Source organism: Lactuca serriola, chromosome 4, assembly GCF_051521515.1.
Source record: "Lactuca serriola cultivar US96UC23 chromosome 4, Lser_US96UC23_V15, whole genome shotgun sequence".
NCBI classification, from domain to species: domain Eukaryota; kingdom Viridiplantae; phylum Streptophyta; class Magnoliopsida; order Asterales; family Asteraceae; genus Lactuca; species Lactuca serriola.
In genome coordinates this window covers 302,496,080-302,513,203 of record NC_136411.1, presented here as the reverse complement: position 1 = coordinate 302,513,203, position 17,124 = coordinate 302,496,080, and positions in this window count along the sequence as shown.

Below are 17,124 nucleotides of genomic sequence, written 5' to 3'. Positions count from 1 at the left end.
GAAGAGATCTAAACAACCATTGATGCTTGTTCCTTTTGATTTTGGTGCAGCATATACAATGTAAATGAAATCACTAATAGCTGCAACAAGAAATATAGAAAGTTTCAACTAAGAGCACCACTAAACACCCACACCCTATTTTCTCTATTCGGACATTGGAGGAGATTCTTTCTCAACATGCGTACCTTATTTCAGTCAGCCTTAGAAAGGGTAAACGATAGAAATAGAGAAAAAGTTCATCAGTATTAACACAGATTACCTAATTAGTCAACAGGCGAAATGAATCGTTGGGGGAGGGTTCATACCCATCTAACGTCTCAATCGAATTATGTCCCTTGTGCCCTTGTGAAATCAAAAGCGTTACAAACATTGAATAAAGAACTAGGAAGAATCACAGCACATAATGCTTCAAGCTTACCTCCCAAATTCGGCCTTTAACCCTGTGTAAAACCATATATTTTGATTTGAGAGAGAGTTGAGGTGTTGAGCATGAAATCAAATTTAAAGAGTAGAGATCACTTAGCCATTGCGCGTGAAATAGATCATCAGATTATATAGACTTAGAGGGTGTTCAGCAAAGCTTATTTATTTAAAAAGGCTTATAACTTTTGACACCAATATATGTGAATTACAGCATGTTAGAAATAAGGCCTATATTATACATAAATTAATAAAAGAGATATAACTATAAGAGTGAATTACAGAAATGGTTCTTGTGTTTTGTCAAATTCTCAGTTTTGGTTCCTAATTTTAAATTTGATAGGTTATATCTATGTGGTTTGTAAAAATAGCACTGCAGGTCCTTGGTCCATATAAAAAAACCAAATTATCTTTTCTTTCCTTTTTTCTTTTTCTTTTACCAATTTATTATTATTATTATTATTATTATTATTATTATTATATATATATATATATATAAAATTATATTTACTTTTTAAATCAATTATCTAAATTATATTAAATAATAATAATAATAATAATAATAATATTATTATTATTATTATTATTTATCTTTGTTTTTGTGGTTTAAAAATATTTTAATGTTTTTTATGTTTTATTTAAATATATTTTTAATTTTTTTTTTTTGACATTTTGTTCGTTTAAATTATATAATGATTTTTTGATTTTTTTTTTGAATAAACAAATTAAAACAATAACCCAAACATGAACAAAAATTATAGTTCTTTTAGTTAGATGAACGAACATAAATAATGGTCTTGTTCGTTTATTTATGTTCGTGAACATTCGTTTATGATGTCTGTTTATGCTCATTTAAGTGTGTTCATTTAATTTATTTATATTTATTTATGTTCTTTTTTTTATTTTCGTTTCTGTTCACATATATTACATTGTGTTTGTTTATCTTTGTTCGTTTAATATGTTCACGTACATAAATGAACGAACATGACCAAGAAAATTTGTTAACCGAACGAACACGAAAAAGAAAATCGTGTTCGTTTGTTTATCCGATTAACTTAAACGAACGAACACAAAGATAAACAAACACCGTCTGTTCTTTTGTTCGTTCGTGTTCTTTTATTTGTTAAACGAACATGAACAAAATCATTCATTTATATAACAGTGCTTCTTGATTTATTATCTAAATAATTATATTATATCTTAGCAGCAGGAACGTCTTGAAGCTTACCTTCATTTATTGCTTCTTTAGTGAGAAAGGTGAGCTTCAAGCCATCGCCGTCGCTAATATATAATATAATTATTTAGGGAACAAATAGAGAAGCACAAACATATAAACGAATGATTTTGTTCATATTCGTTTAACAAATAGATGAACACGAACGAACAAATGAACATGTGGTGTTTGTTTATCTTCGTGTTCGTTCCTTTAAGTTAGCCGAACTAACAAACGAACACGAACGGATAAATGAACTAGATTTTCTTATTTGCGTTCGTTCGTTTATATTCGTGAACGTACTAAACGAACATAAATTAAAGAACATAAAGGAACAATGATAAACAAATACAATTGAATTTATATGAACATAAACGAACATATAATATGGTAAGATAATAAAAAAAGAACATAAATGAATATAAATAAATTAAATTAACAAGCATAAATGAATATAAACGGACATCATAAACCAACATTCATAAACATAAATTAACGAACGAGACTATTGTTCATGTTTGTTCGTTTAACTAACCGAACAATAATTTTTGTCTATGTTCGGGTTATTGTTTTAATTTATTTATTCGAAAAAATGTCATAAAAATCATTATATAATTTAAATGAACAAAACATAAAAAAAACATTAAAAAATATATTTAAATAAAACGTCAAAAATATTAAAAGATTTTTAAACCACAAAAAGAAAGATAAATAAATAAAGAAAAAAATAAATAATAATAATAATAATAATAATAATAATAATAATAATAATAATAATATGATTTTATATAATTTAGGTAACTAATTTAAAAAATAAAATAATTTCATAAATAATCTATATTATTTCTATTAAAATAAAGATAAAAAACAATAGTATGTGTGTGTGTGTGTGTGTATATATATATATATATATATAAATTGTTAACAGAAAAAGAAAAAATAAAGAAAGGGTAATTTGGTCTTCTTATATGGACCAAGGACCTGCAGTGCAACTTTCACAAACCACACAGATGTAACCTATCAAAATTTAAACTTAGGGACCAAAATTGAGAATTCGGCTAAACTACAAGGACCATTTCTGTAATTTACTGTAAGTATAATTTAACAAACCCCCTCAGTTTGAACGGGGTTCACAAATGCTTAAACTGTGCCGAAAATCTGAAAATAACTGAGTTGGGTGTCTCTTTGTAAATATATCTGCAAACTAGTGAGCCGATGAAACATGTAAAACACGCACATAACCTATGGAAACACGTTCTCTAACAAAATATAAGTCAATTTCCACATATTTGGTCTGTTGATGTTGTACCTGGTTAGAAGCTAAATACATATCACTCACCTTATCAAAAAAGAAAACCGTTGCTTTAGACAATGGATAAGATAACTCTAGAAAAAGATTGCAAAGCCATGCAACTTCAACAACGACATTTTCTACCCCCCCCCCCCCCCCCCCCCGACACTCAACTTCAGCCGGGGAAGGAGCTGAGGAACGAGAGACAACGTGATGATGCTTGGAGTACCACGACACGGGATGTGACAACCGTCAAATTCAAGTCAAAGTCAAAGTCGAAGTCAAAGTCAAAGTCAACAAGTCAAACCGGTCAAACTTAACTAATACTTGTATGTGAAAAGTTATTCTATAAAAATGTGTATTGGTATGCCAAGAATTCAAGTGTTTCCGATATTTTACGTGTTTAGCAATGCAAAACCCTAAAAAGGGAGTTAAATGCATCAAAACACGACTAAGGACCCTTTCGGGGACTTAAAACAATCATAAACGAAGCATAACGAGGCTCACGAACCTTGCATTACGAGATTATGCAATAATAGTGGCTAAAATCAAATCTCTCCCAAATCTCTCTCTACTTTTTATAGTCATTCGGGTCATACTGACCCTGAACTCGGCCAAAAACCGGTTGAATCAGGAAGTTATATCGAAAAACAACTAAATAGGACCGAAACCCCTCTTAGGAACCGAACCCTCTTAGAGGCGACCCTCAAAGAGCCGAACCGTGCTAAGACCGAAGGTCCCTTTAGGACCGAACTACATGGAGCCGAAGGTCCCCTCAGGACCGAACTTAGCCCTCAGACCGAACCCCTTGCGAATCGAAGCCAGTCAGAGCCGAAACCTCTATACATCCGAAATATACCGAGCCCTCGGTCCATTTCGCTCCTCTCGCACCTTCGGACCGAGACCCATATTCGGTTCCTTCTCCCCCTTCGATCCTCCTTCTCCCTTCTCTCGGTTCTCACCTCCTAAGGACCGAACCTCGCAGGTTCGCTCCTAATTCCCGGTTTTCGACAACTTTTGCCTGTTAAGCGCGTTTTTGACGGGGATTTTTCACCAAATTCATCTTTTTTACCATTTTAAACTCCTTAAACTCATATTTTATTCATTTCTCAAGGATTTATTAATTATAAATCATTATTTTGCATTAATAAAAGCATTCTACACCACAAGTGGGTCAAGTGTGCCCATTGGTAGCCATGTGTCATCTTCTCATTGACCCAATCTTATCCACATCACGCAAACCAAGGTAAACATCATTTCAACTTGCAAATTGCTCCAGCATCCTTCACTATATAAAGAAATCCCTAGAGGATTTCTTGGGTTACCTTAATCCTTCCACACTTTTACACTTCTCAAACCACCAAAAGAGCCTCTTTTTCTCTCTACTTCCAGCCACTTTTTGGAAGTGTTCTTGAGCTGCTACTTCACTTTTTGGTAATTATTTCATCTAAACTCAAGTGTTATTCCATGTTTTCATAACACTCTTGGATCATCCACCCACATTTTAACACCAAAAATCGTTCTTAGGATCATCCAAACTCTCACGTGTTCATCAAGTGTTCTTGACTTGATACTCCTCGACTTCAACCTTGCACTCTTCAAGAAATCACTCAAGGTAAGTTCATACCCCTACATTTTCTAGTTTTCTTTAGTTTTCAGATGGGGAATACAAGTTAAAACACCAAAACATATTCAAAACTTAACTTGACAGCTTACAATAGAAAAGTTGTGACCTGTTCACGAACTGTTTTACCCAACTTAAGCTTAATATTTTTCAAAACTGTTTAATATGAAAATATTTAAGGTTTATACCTTTAAAATGACTACTTGAATATCTCCATATGATTTTTCTATAATTTATGGTGATTTTTACAAAACTGTCTATCGCTGCAGCAACAAAATCGGACCAGGTTGTGAAGATGAACATTTTCACACTGGTTTGAGACCACCAAAAATTATAGGAAATTTTATGAACATATTAGACGCTTTTTCCAAACTCTCAGAGTTTACGGATGCAGTTTTCGACTTACGATGATTTTTCTATAAATATTCTAAAACAGGGACACTTAAGGTAAAACTGTCAAAAACATGTTTAAGAGTTATTCACACCTTGGAACATGCTAAGGTGTGTACGATTTACACTTAGTATTTTCAATGTCATTTTATTGAAATACAAATACATGCATAACAAGGTTTCATTCAAACATACAACACTTTTGATAAACTATAATAGGTATAGTTTGAGCACTTTGTTTAACAAAGAAAAACAATAACTCAATCAATTTACAAAACAAGTATTCCATTACACACTACAAAAAAGTCCTAGAAAAGTCCTATAGTTATAATCAGAATCTCCTGGAGGGAGAGCGTTCTCCTTTGTGAGACATTCTCCTTCGGGGTACTGTTAAGTACCGTAGAAAAGTCCTATAGTTATAATCAGAATCTCCTAGAGGGAGAGAGTGATAGTTGTGTATAGATTTATACTGGGTCTGACAAACCCGCACTTAAGTTGTTTGCAACAGCTAGACCGGCAAGTCTGGGGTGACAAGTTTCATAACATTCCGACGCCTGAAGAATGTCGCATACGAGGCCTTCTAGTCTTTAGTATGGTTATAACATCTCACATGGGGTATTAACAAAACCTACAGTTCACGGAAATTCTAAGACTTTACACAAAGAAGTTTTATTTAAATATAAAAACCACACATAAGTATGACGATTACTTACATATACTAAGTCTTGGTTCAGATAAAACTACAATAAACCTTTTAGAAAATATTGGATTTTCTGGAAACCACACATAAGTATGACGATTTACTTACATATACTAAGTTTTGGTTCAGATAAGACTACAATAAACCTTTTAGAAAATATTGGATTTTCCGGAAACAAACTCATAACAAACTTTAAGGAAACAACTTTCATTTTTCATTCATAAACTGATTATGAACTCACCAGCTTTACGCTGATACTCTTTCAAAACAACTTGTATTCTCAGGTAATCAGTAATACAGGTAATGACAAGATTTCTGAAGTGAATACGCTAAGGCGTAGATTCTTTTGCTATATTTTGACATCATATGTAATTTATTTGGAAACATGTACTTTTGAAACGGTGTATCCTTTTAAATTATATTTATGATGGTTGTGTTTAGTTTCTTCACTATGGTTATGATACTGAGCATGACATCCTCCGCCCCCAAACGTTTTCGTCATTCTAGTTTGGGGGTGTGACAGATTGGTATCAGAGCTTTGTTTATAGTGAAATAAGTATATCGAACCACGTAAGATATACAAACTATAAACACAACGGGACAAAAAAAATTCTCTGACGTAGCTTTTTAAATGTACTTTAAAAATATTTTTTTTATTCTTATAAAAAGTACACATACAATCGCACTCGTTAATTCAGTATCATAAAGGCAATAACATAAAAGTATTGAGACAAATTGGATATCATGATCCAGCTTCGGGGTATCTAATCAGGTCTTGGACGAATATAGACTGATCAACTATATTTAGCCAAGATGTGACCAATGTATGCCGAAGAAGGATCATGATGAACAACAAGTCTGCAACTTACCAAAAATTTCAAGAATCAAACACAAAAATACTATAGGATTATTTTAACACAAAAGCCATAATAATCACATCATAATTGCGATAACTAACTTCTTATCCCCAAAATTTCTCGCGATATCCTCCTTATCCCTATTCTCGTACAGGCACGATGGCAGGATTTCACTTGCCGGGTGATCCCTACTACCCCAACCAAGGGAATGTCGGCTGGATCGTGGAAGACCCAGAGGAAGAGTCCGAAGAGGAACCCATGGAAGACAAAGAATCCATGGAAGATGAGGAACCCATGGAAGAGGAAGAATCAGTAGACGGTGAAGAAGAAGAAGAAGACTCAGATGGAATCGACTCGGAACCTGAAGTTTAAGATCCACACCCTGCCCCTATCCCTCCGCAACACTTCTAGGACCCGACACCCCAATGGGCTAAAACTATACATTGATGGAGCCGAGAACAAGGTCAACGTCCTCCCTATGGCATGGAACGAAGTTTCTACGACCTCAGCAGAGGATGGTCAGCCGACAGAGCTCTTCCTATCATGGTTCGCCGTGTCGCATACCATGAGGAGAAAACAAGGGTAAAAACCCGCCACCTCATGGAAATTGGCGCAACCAGCCAAGTCAACTCTATTCGCATTCGTCGGTTGGATGATGAGCACGATCGAACTCGAGAACGCACTGAGGTTCTTCGACGGGAAATGGCCGCGACCCGAGCCGAAGTCCAAGAACTCCGAGAACACCGATCCACTTTACAAGGACGTATGGCAGACGCAGAACGCCAAGCGGCAGAATCCAGAGTCGAAATGAAGAACTTCATGTCTTCACTTCATGACCCTCAGAGCTTTAACCACCGCAATTAGTGTTGCACTGCTCGCTTTAGTTTAATCTAGTTTGTAGATAAATATTACTATTATTTTCTAGTATTCTATGTCCGATCCCGCGAATTAAGTGTTTACACTTCCGAGATCTGTTGAGCGATCAAAATTTTTCCATACATTGATGTAACATAGACCCCTCGAAGGGTCAAATTTTCCAAAGTATTGTATACTAAGTTATATCAATGATATTGACATGCTATTTGTTTGTTGGGAACACTACACCAGATTCATAGCATGGGCTATTTTCAAATAAAATTTACTGGTGGTCATTCTATGAGTGTCTGATGTATAAATCAAAGTTATATGTAATTGAGACCATGTCGACCTAGAAATGGTGGTTCCGCCTCGGATCTTGTTCCTTGTTTGGTTGTGGGCCTAGGGCAGACCCATTAGATTCGAAAGTTTATTAAATCTTAATCACATGTAAATATTATACATCAAGCGATTGTTGGATGGACCCGGTATGGATACTATCACAAACATTTCATGAGAAACAATACTATCAAAATTCATAAAGTCTATATTTCATTATATATAGACCTCTAGTATGAATGGATTCTTACAACATCTTTACAAGTCGGAATCATGATGCATATAAAGAACTAATAATGTTTAGTTTTAACTCTCGACTTGTGAGTGGTATCAAAGACTTATTGTCTTTTCATTCTTGTTAATGGCAGAAAATGCCACCTCGTAGAAATCCTAGATGTACCAGCGTCATAGGGACTACCGCGCCACCACCACCACCACCCCCTCAGTTCGACCTAGCAATGTTCCAGGCTGCCGTGACGGCCGCAGTGGCAGCCGCGATAACCCAAATCAACCCAAGTAATTCGGGTGGTACAGGTAGTGGTGCCTCAAATTCTAATAACGAGGACGGCCAGGGACACTCGAGAGAGTGTACCTAAAAAGAGTTTACTAACGGCAAGCCCAAAACCTTCAACGGAAGCGGAGGTGTCATAGCGTTGCTACAATGGTTTGAGAAAACCGAGACCATTTTCGAAATATGCGCATGCCATGAAACAAGCAAGGTCAAATTTGTTGCATGCACATTCTCTGAAAGGGCTCTCACCTGGTGGAAGGGCCACGTCAAAGCACTAACACTCCCGGTGGCTAATTCGATAACATGGGAAGACCTGAAAACCATGTTAATAAAGGAGTACTGCCCAAGAGGCGAGATACAGAACCTGGAAGAAGAATTTTGGGGTCTCAAAATGACGGGCTCTGACATCTTGTCAGGTTGAGCGATCTAGCCATGCTGTGTCCCGTGATGGTTCCTACTGAAAGCAAAAAGGCGGAAAGGTACATATGGGGACTATCTCCCCAAGTTCAAGGAAACGTATTAGCCTCAAAGCCAACTACCTTTGACAGTGCCAAGGAATTGGCACAACAACTCATCAACCATAAAGCCAACCATGGCACTGTGACAACCAACCCCGAGCAAGCAAAAGGGGGAAACAACAAAAGGAAGTTCTGGGACAAGAAGAAGGGCCAACCTACTCAAGACCCTGCCAAAAAGCAACAAGTGGTTGTTGTGCACGCTGCCACAACCACTGCCAACCCAACTCCGATAAGGCAATACGTCGGGAACCTACCCAAGTGTAACAAGTGCAGCTATCACCACAACGGTGCGTGCCGTGAAATGCATTGCACCAACTGTAACAAAAAGAGGAACACCGCCCGATTTTTTAGAGCTCCGATCCAACAAAACGCACAAGCTGCCAACGCCGGAGAAAGTCGAATCTGCTATAGTTGTGGAGAAGCAGGACACGTCAAACGAAATTTCCCAAAAGCAAGAAACCCCAAACCCGGTGAAGTGGGCAGAGTTCTGGCAATAGGTCATGAGGAAGCCATCGCAAATCCAACTGTGTTCACCGATACGTTTCTCCACAACAATACTTACGCATGCATTCTTTTCGATAGTGGCACGGAGAAAAGCTTCGTGAGCCACCAATTCAAACGTTTGCTTAATCAAACACCACATACACTAAAAGACACATTCACTGTAGAAATGACTAACGGAAGAACAGAGAACACTAACGACATTTACATCGGGTGTACCCTCACCTTATACAATCACTCTTTCCAAATAGACCTTATGCCGGTCACCATAAAAAGTTTTGATGTTATCATTGGCACGGATTGGTTATGCCTTCACCATGCTGAAATCCTATGTCACGAAAAGGTCGTTCGCCTTAATCTGCCAAGTGGCGAAACTCTCGTCGTCTATCGCAACAAACCTAGCTCAAACTTTTAGATCATCTCTTGTGTCAAGGCTCAAAAGTATCTCCGCAAGGAGTACCACGCCTTCCTAGCCCACGTTGTAGACAAGAAACAAGAAGTGAAAGACATCAAGGACATTCCGGAGGTCTGTAATTTCCCTGATGTATTCCCGGAAGACCTCCCAGGAGTGCCCCCTGCTCAACAAGTCGAATTCCGAATCGACTTAATTCTTGAGCTACCCCCGTAGCCAAATCTCCATACCGTCTAGCCCCAGCTAAAATGCACGAACTATCCAGTCAACTGAACGAACTGCTAAGCAAAGGTTTCATTAGACCAAGCTTCTCACCTTGGGGAGCGTCGGTTTTGTTCGTCAAGAAAAAGGACGGATCATTCTGTATGTGCATTGACTACCGTGAATTAAACAAACTCACCATTAAAAACCGATACTCTTTGCCTCAAATCGATGACCTCTTCGACCATCTACAAGGAGCAAGTTTCTTCTCGAAGATTGACCTTAGATCAGGGCACCATCAACTACGAGTTCAAGAGGAGAATATTCCCAAGACAGCCTTCAGAACGCGCTATGGTCACTATGAATTGTAGTGATGCCTTTAGGCTTAACAAATGCGCCCACATCGTTTATAGACCTAATGAATCGGGTGTGTCGACCTTACTTAGACAAATTCGTAACTGTTTTCATCGATGATATACTAGTCTACTCCCGAAATAAGGAAGAACACATCCAACATTTACATCAAGTCCTGGAGACGCTGAGGGCGGAGAAATTGTATGCAAATTTCTCAAAGTGCGAGTTCTAGATTCGAGAAGTGAATTTCCTTGGATATGTAGTCAGCAAGGAAGGAATACATGTGGACCTTTCAAAGATCAAGGCAATTAAAAGCTGGGAAACAAGAAGAACACCCACAAAAATCCGACAATTTTTAGGACTCGCCGGTTACTATCAAAGATTCATTCAAAACTTATCCAAAATCGCGATTCCCCTCACCACCTTGACTCGGAAAGGAGTGATGTTTGTCTAGGGGGGATAAGCAAGAGGCTGCGTTCTAAACATTAAAACGAACTCTGTGCAGTGCCCCGATCTTGTACCTACCGGATGGAACCAAAGACTTTGGGTTTATTGTGATGCATCAAACCAAGGTCTATGGTGTGTGTTAATGCAACGTGGAAAAGTCATTGCCTACGCCTCAAGACAACTGAAGACGCACGAGGTAAACTACATGACGCACGATCTCGAACTGGAAGCAGTAGTTTTCGCCCAGAAAATCTGGATACATTACCTCTACGGAACCAAGTGTACCATCTTCACCGATCACAAAAGCCTTCAGCATATCCTCAATCAAAAAGAACTCAACATGATACAAAGGCGATGGGTGGAATTACTAAATGATTACGAATGTGAGATTCGTTATCACCCCAGAAAAGCCAACATGGTAGCAGACGCTTTGAGCAGAAAAGAGTACTCGGGTTGCCGAGTAAAGGCGTTAACCATGACCATCCATTCACACCTGTCTGCACAAATCAAAGAGGCACAGGAAGAAGCCTTGAAGCTAGAGAACATGGCAGGTGAAGCGTTGAGAGGAATGGACAAAAATCTTGAAGTCAGGGATGACGGAGTTCGTTGTCTCATAAACCAGATCTGGACACCAAAATTTGGTGGATCCAGGGACGTTGTCATGAATGAAGCTCATAAAACTCACTACTCTGTGCATCCCGGCTCAGACAAGATGTACTTAGACCTCAAGAAGCTGTATTGGTGGCCAAAAATGAAAGCCGAAATAGCTACCTTTATGGGCAAGTGCCTGACTTGCGCCAAGGTTAAGCTAGAGTATCAAAAGCCCTCAGGACTACTTCAACAACTAGAGATACCCGAGTGGAATTCGGAGCGGATTACGATGGATTTCATTACCAAGTTACCTAAGACCACGGGTGGACATGACACCATTTGGGTAATGGTCGACAGATTAACCAAATCCGCACACTTCCTACCAATAAAAGAGACAGACAAAATGGAGAAACCGACAAGGATCTACATTAAAGAAATTGTGCGCCTTCATGGAGTACCGATATCCTTTATCTCCGATATAGATAGTTAGTTCACGTCATGATTTTGGCAGTCACTGCAGAAATCTATGGGGACTAGGCTGGACATGAGTACAGCCTACCACCCACAGACTGATGGGCAGAGTGAAAGAACCATTCAAACGTTAGAGGGCATGCTAAGATCTTGTGTGATAGACTTTGGTAAAGCTTGGGATATTCATTTACCTCTTATCGAATTCTCATACAATAATAGTTATCAGACTAACATCAAAGTTGCTCTGTTCGAAGCCCTCTATGGCCGTAAGTGCAGATCACCCATGTGCTGGGCTAAGGTGGGAGATACGCAACTAGCAAGAGGGCAAGTCCCTAACAATGCACTCACTGGCCCAGAGATCATAAGGGAAACAACCGAAAAGATCGTCAAAATTTGAGAACGAATGAAGGCTTCGCAAGACCGACAAAATAGCTACGCGGATAAGAGACAGAAACCTTTGGAGTTCCAAGTTGGGGATCGATTACTACTGAAAGTATCGCCTTGGAAGGGATTAATACATTTTGGAAAACGTGGGAAACTAAATCCAACGTCTATCAGACTATTCGAGATCCTCGCCAGGATTGGCCCGGTGGCATACAAGCTATGATTACCATAGGAACTCAATCACGTTCATCCTACCTTTCATGTGTCGAACTTAAAGAAATGTTTGTCTAATGAGACCCTCGTCATTCCCTTGGAAGAAATCGAGATCAATGAGAACCTCCACTTCGTAGAGGAACCTATTGAAATCATGGACCGAGAGGTCAAAACGACGAAACAAAGTCGCATTCCCATCGTAAAGGTCCGGTGGAACGCCAAACGAGGACCCGGATTTACTTGGGAACGTGAGAACCAAATGAAACAAAAGTATCTAATTCTATTCCCCAACCCGTGAAGTCCCACTCAAAATGCAAATTTCGGGACAAAATTCCTTCTAACGGGGGGATAATATGACAACCGTCAAATTCAAGTCAAAGACAAAGTCAACAAGTCAATGTCAAAGTCAAAGTCAACAAATCAAACCGGTCAAACTTAACTAATACTTGTATGTGAAAAGTTATTCTATAAAAATGTGTATTGGTATGCCAAGAATTCAAGTGTTTTGGATATTTTACGTGTTTAGCAATGTAAAACCCTAAAAAGGGAGTTAAATGCATCAAAACACGACTAAGGACCCTTTCAGGGACTTAAAACAATCATAAACGAAGCATAAGGAGCTTCACGAACCTTGCATTACGAGATTATACAAGAATAATGGCTAAAATCAAATCTCTCCCAAATCTCTCTCTACTTTTTATAGTAATCCAGATCATCTCGACCCTTAACTCGGCCAAAAACCGCTTGAATCGGAATGTTATATCGAAAAACAGCTAAATAGGACCGAAACCCCTCTTAGGAAACGAACCCTCCTAGAGGCGAACCTCAAAGAGCCGAACCCTGCTAAGACTGAAGGTCCCTTTAGGACCGAACTACATGGAGCCGAAGGTCCCCTCAGGACCGAACTTAGCCCTCGGACCGAACCCCTTGCGAATCGAAGCCAGTCAGAGCCGAAACCTCTATACATCCGAAATATACCGAGCCCTCGGTCCATTTCGCTCCTCTCGCACCTTCGGACCGAGACCCATATTCGGTTCCTTCTCCCACTTCGATCCTCCTTCTCCCTTCTCTCGGTTCTCACCTCCTAAGGACCGAACCTCGCAGGTTCGCTCCTAATTCCCGGTTTTCGACAACTTTTGCCTGTTAAGCGCGTTTTTGACGGGGATTTTTCACCAAATTCATCTTTTTTACCATTTTAAACTCCCTAAACTCATATTTTATTCATTTCTCAAGGATTTATTAATTATAAATCATTATTTTGCATTAATAAAAGCATTCTACACCACAAGTGGGTCAAGTGTGCCCACTGGTAGCCATGTGTCATCTTCTCATTGACCCAATCTTATCCACATCACGCAAACCAAGGTAAACATCATTTCAACTTGCAAATTGCTCCAGCATCCTTCACTATATAAAGAAATCCCTGGAGGATTTCTTGGGTTACCTTAATCCTTCCACACTTTTACACTTCTCAAACCACCAAAAGAGCCTCTTTTTCTCTCTACTTCCAGCCACTTTTTGGAAGTGTTCTTGAGCTGCTACTTCACTTTTTGGTAATTATTTCATCTAAACTCAAGTGTTATTCCATGTTTTCATAACACTCTTGGATCATCCACCCACATTTTAACACCAAAAATCGTTCTTAGGATCATCCAAACTCTCACGTGTTCATCAAGTGTTCTTGACTTGATACTCCTCGACTTCAACCTTGCACTCTTCAAGAAATCACTCAAGGTAAGTTCATACCCCTACATTTTCTAGTTTTCTTTAGTTTTCAGGTGGGGAATACAAGTTAAAACACCAAAACATATTCAAAACTTAACTTGACAGCTTACAATAGAAAAGTTGTGACCTGTTCACGAACTGTTTTACCCAACTTAAGCTTAATATTTTTCAAAACTGTTTAATATGAAAATATTTAAGGTTTATACCTTTAAAATGACTACTTGAACATCTCCATATGATTTTTCTATAATTTATGGTGATTTTTACAAAACTGTCTATCGCTGCAGCAACAAAATCGGACCAGGTTGTGAAGATGAACATTTTCACACTGGTTTGAGACCACCAAAAATTATAGGAAATTTTATGAACATATTAGACGCTTTTTCCAAACTCTCAGAGTTTACGGATGCAGTTTTCGACTTACGATGATTTTTCTATAAATATTCTAAAACAGGGACACTTAAGGTAAAAGTGTCAAAAACATGTTTAAGAGTTATTCACACCTTGAAACATGCTAAGGTGTGTACGATTTACACTTAGTATTTTCAATGTCATTTTATTGAAATACAAATACATGCATAACAAGGTTTCATTCAAACATACAACACTTTTGATAAACTATAATAGGTATAGTTTGTGCACTTCATTTAACAAAGAAAAACAATAACTCAATCAATTTACAAAACAAGTATTCCATTACACACTATGTGAACTTGTTAACGAATAAATTTGTGAGACATTCTCATTCGGGGTGATCTTAAGTACCACAGAAAATTCCTATAGATATAATCAAAATCTCCTAGAGGGAGAGTGTGATAGTTGTGTTTAGATTTATACTGGGTCTGACAAACCCGCAACTAAGCTGCTTGCAACAGCTAGACCGACATGTCTGGGGTGACAAGTGTCATAACATTCCGACGCCTGAAAAACATCGCATACGAGGTCTTCCAGTCTTTAGTATGGTTATAACATCTCACATGGGGTATTAACAAAACGTACAGTTCACGGAAATTCTAAGACTTTACACAAAGGAGTTTTATTTAAATATAAAACCACACATAAGTATGATGATTTTCTTACATATACTAAGTCTTGGTTCAGATAAGACTATAATAAACCTTTTAGAAAATATTGGATTTTCTGGAAACCACACATAAGTATGACGATTTACTTACATATACTAAGTTTTGGTTCGGATAAGACTACAATAAACCTTTTAGAAAATATTGGATTTTCTGGAAACAAACACGTAACAAACTTTAAGGAAACAACTTTCGTTCTTCATTCATAAACTGCTTATGAACTCACCAACTTTATGTTGATACTTTTTCAAAACAACTTGTATTCTCAGGTAATCAGTAAGTAATACAGGTAATCACAAGATTCCTGAAGTCAAGATGCTAAGGTGTAGATTCTTTTGCTATATTTTGACATCATATGTAATTTATTTGGAAAAATGTACTTTTGAAACCGTGTAACCTTTTAAATTATATTTATGATGGTTGTGTTTACTTTCTTTACTATGGTTATGATACTGAGCATGATGTCCTCCATCCCCAAACGTTTCCGCCGTTCTGGTTTGGGGGTGTGACACGGGATTATCACCAAGGTAGACACAAAATGCAGATGTCGACCTGTGGCTCTGAGGACACCCAACCCAATTTGCATCAGAATAAGAAACCAAATGATCAACAAAGGACGACCGAAGACGCAAACCATGTGAAAGAGTTCCTTTAATATAACGAAGAATTATTTTAAGTGCCAAAAAATACAGTTCATGAGGATCATGCATAAAAAGACATATTTGTTGAACACATATGCAATATCTAAACGAGTGAAAGTCAAGTACTATAGGGTTCCCGCTAAGCTCCTATAGAGAGTGGGATCCGCAACGGGGGTCCCATGAGGAGAAATCTTCGGATTGGTATCTGTCGGAGTACTGCAAGGATTGCATCAAAGCATGTCATCACGAGAGAGGATATCACGATCAAAGGCAGATTGAGATAAGAGCATACCTTCTTTAGTACGAGAGGCAACAATGCCAAGAAAGAAGGAGAGAGGACCTAGGTCCATCATGGGAAACACAGAAGATAGACAAGTGAAAACTTAACAAATAAGAGAAGGCAAGGAGGCAGGGAGAATGATGCCATCAACATAAAGGAGCAGATAAATGTGACCGGATCCTTGCTGATGGGTGAAGAGAGAACAATCAGAGCGACTGATGTGGAAGCTGATAGAGGTAATGAAAACAGCAAAGCGATGGTACCAAGCATGCAATGCCTGTTTGAAGCCGTAAAGAGCTTTACGAAGACGACATACATGACCAGGAAAGTTAGGGTGAATGTATCTGGGAGGCTGTTTCATGTAAACTTCCTTGGTAAGATCATCATGAAGAAAGGTATTTTTTACATCAAGTTGATTAATAGGTCAATTTTTCAAACTGGAAATGCTGAGAATGGTACGAATAGTGGTGAGTTTGACAATAAGGCTAAAAGTATCATTAAAGTCTATGCTAGGTTATTGAGAGAAGCCTTAAGCAACAAGATGACCTTTGTAATAATCAAGTTTTCCTTAACCGTCAAACTTGTGCCGATAAAGCCATCAACACCTGACAATGTTAGTGTATGGAGGACGAGGAACAAGATCCCAAGTGTGATTGGAATCAAGAGAATACATCTCATTGTCCATGGAAAACTTCCATTGGGGATCACTGAGAGCCTGAACAATATATCGAGGAATCCTTAGTTAGTGAGAAACATTAAGAGAGTTTCATACCAAGCTTTGGGTGCCTAGTTCAAACCATATACAACTTTCTCCTATTTATCATAGTAATTCGTATTTATCGTAGTAATTCGAGAGCGCAAGGTTCTCAAACCCTGGAGGTTGCTATTAATATACTTTTTTTCGGCTTGTCATTGAGGAAAACACCTTTAACATCAACTTGATGTACCTTGACATTCTTTTGTGCCACATACACCATGAAGATGCATATAGCCTCAAGTCTAGTGATTGGAGCATAGGTTTCATCATAATCAATTATTTCATATTGACCTTTTATGTAACATCCCATTTTTAAAGAGATTAATTAAATAATAAATCAGGAACCC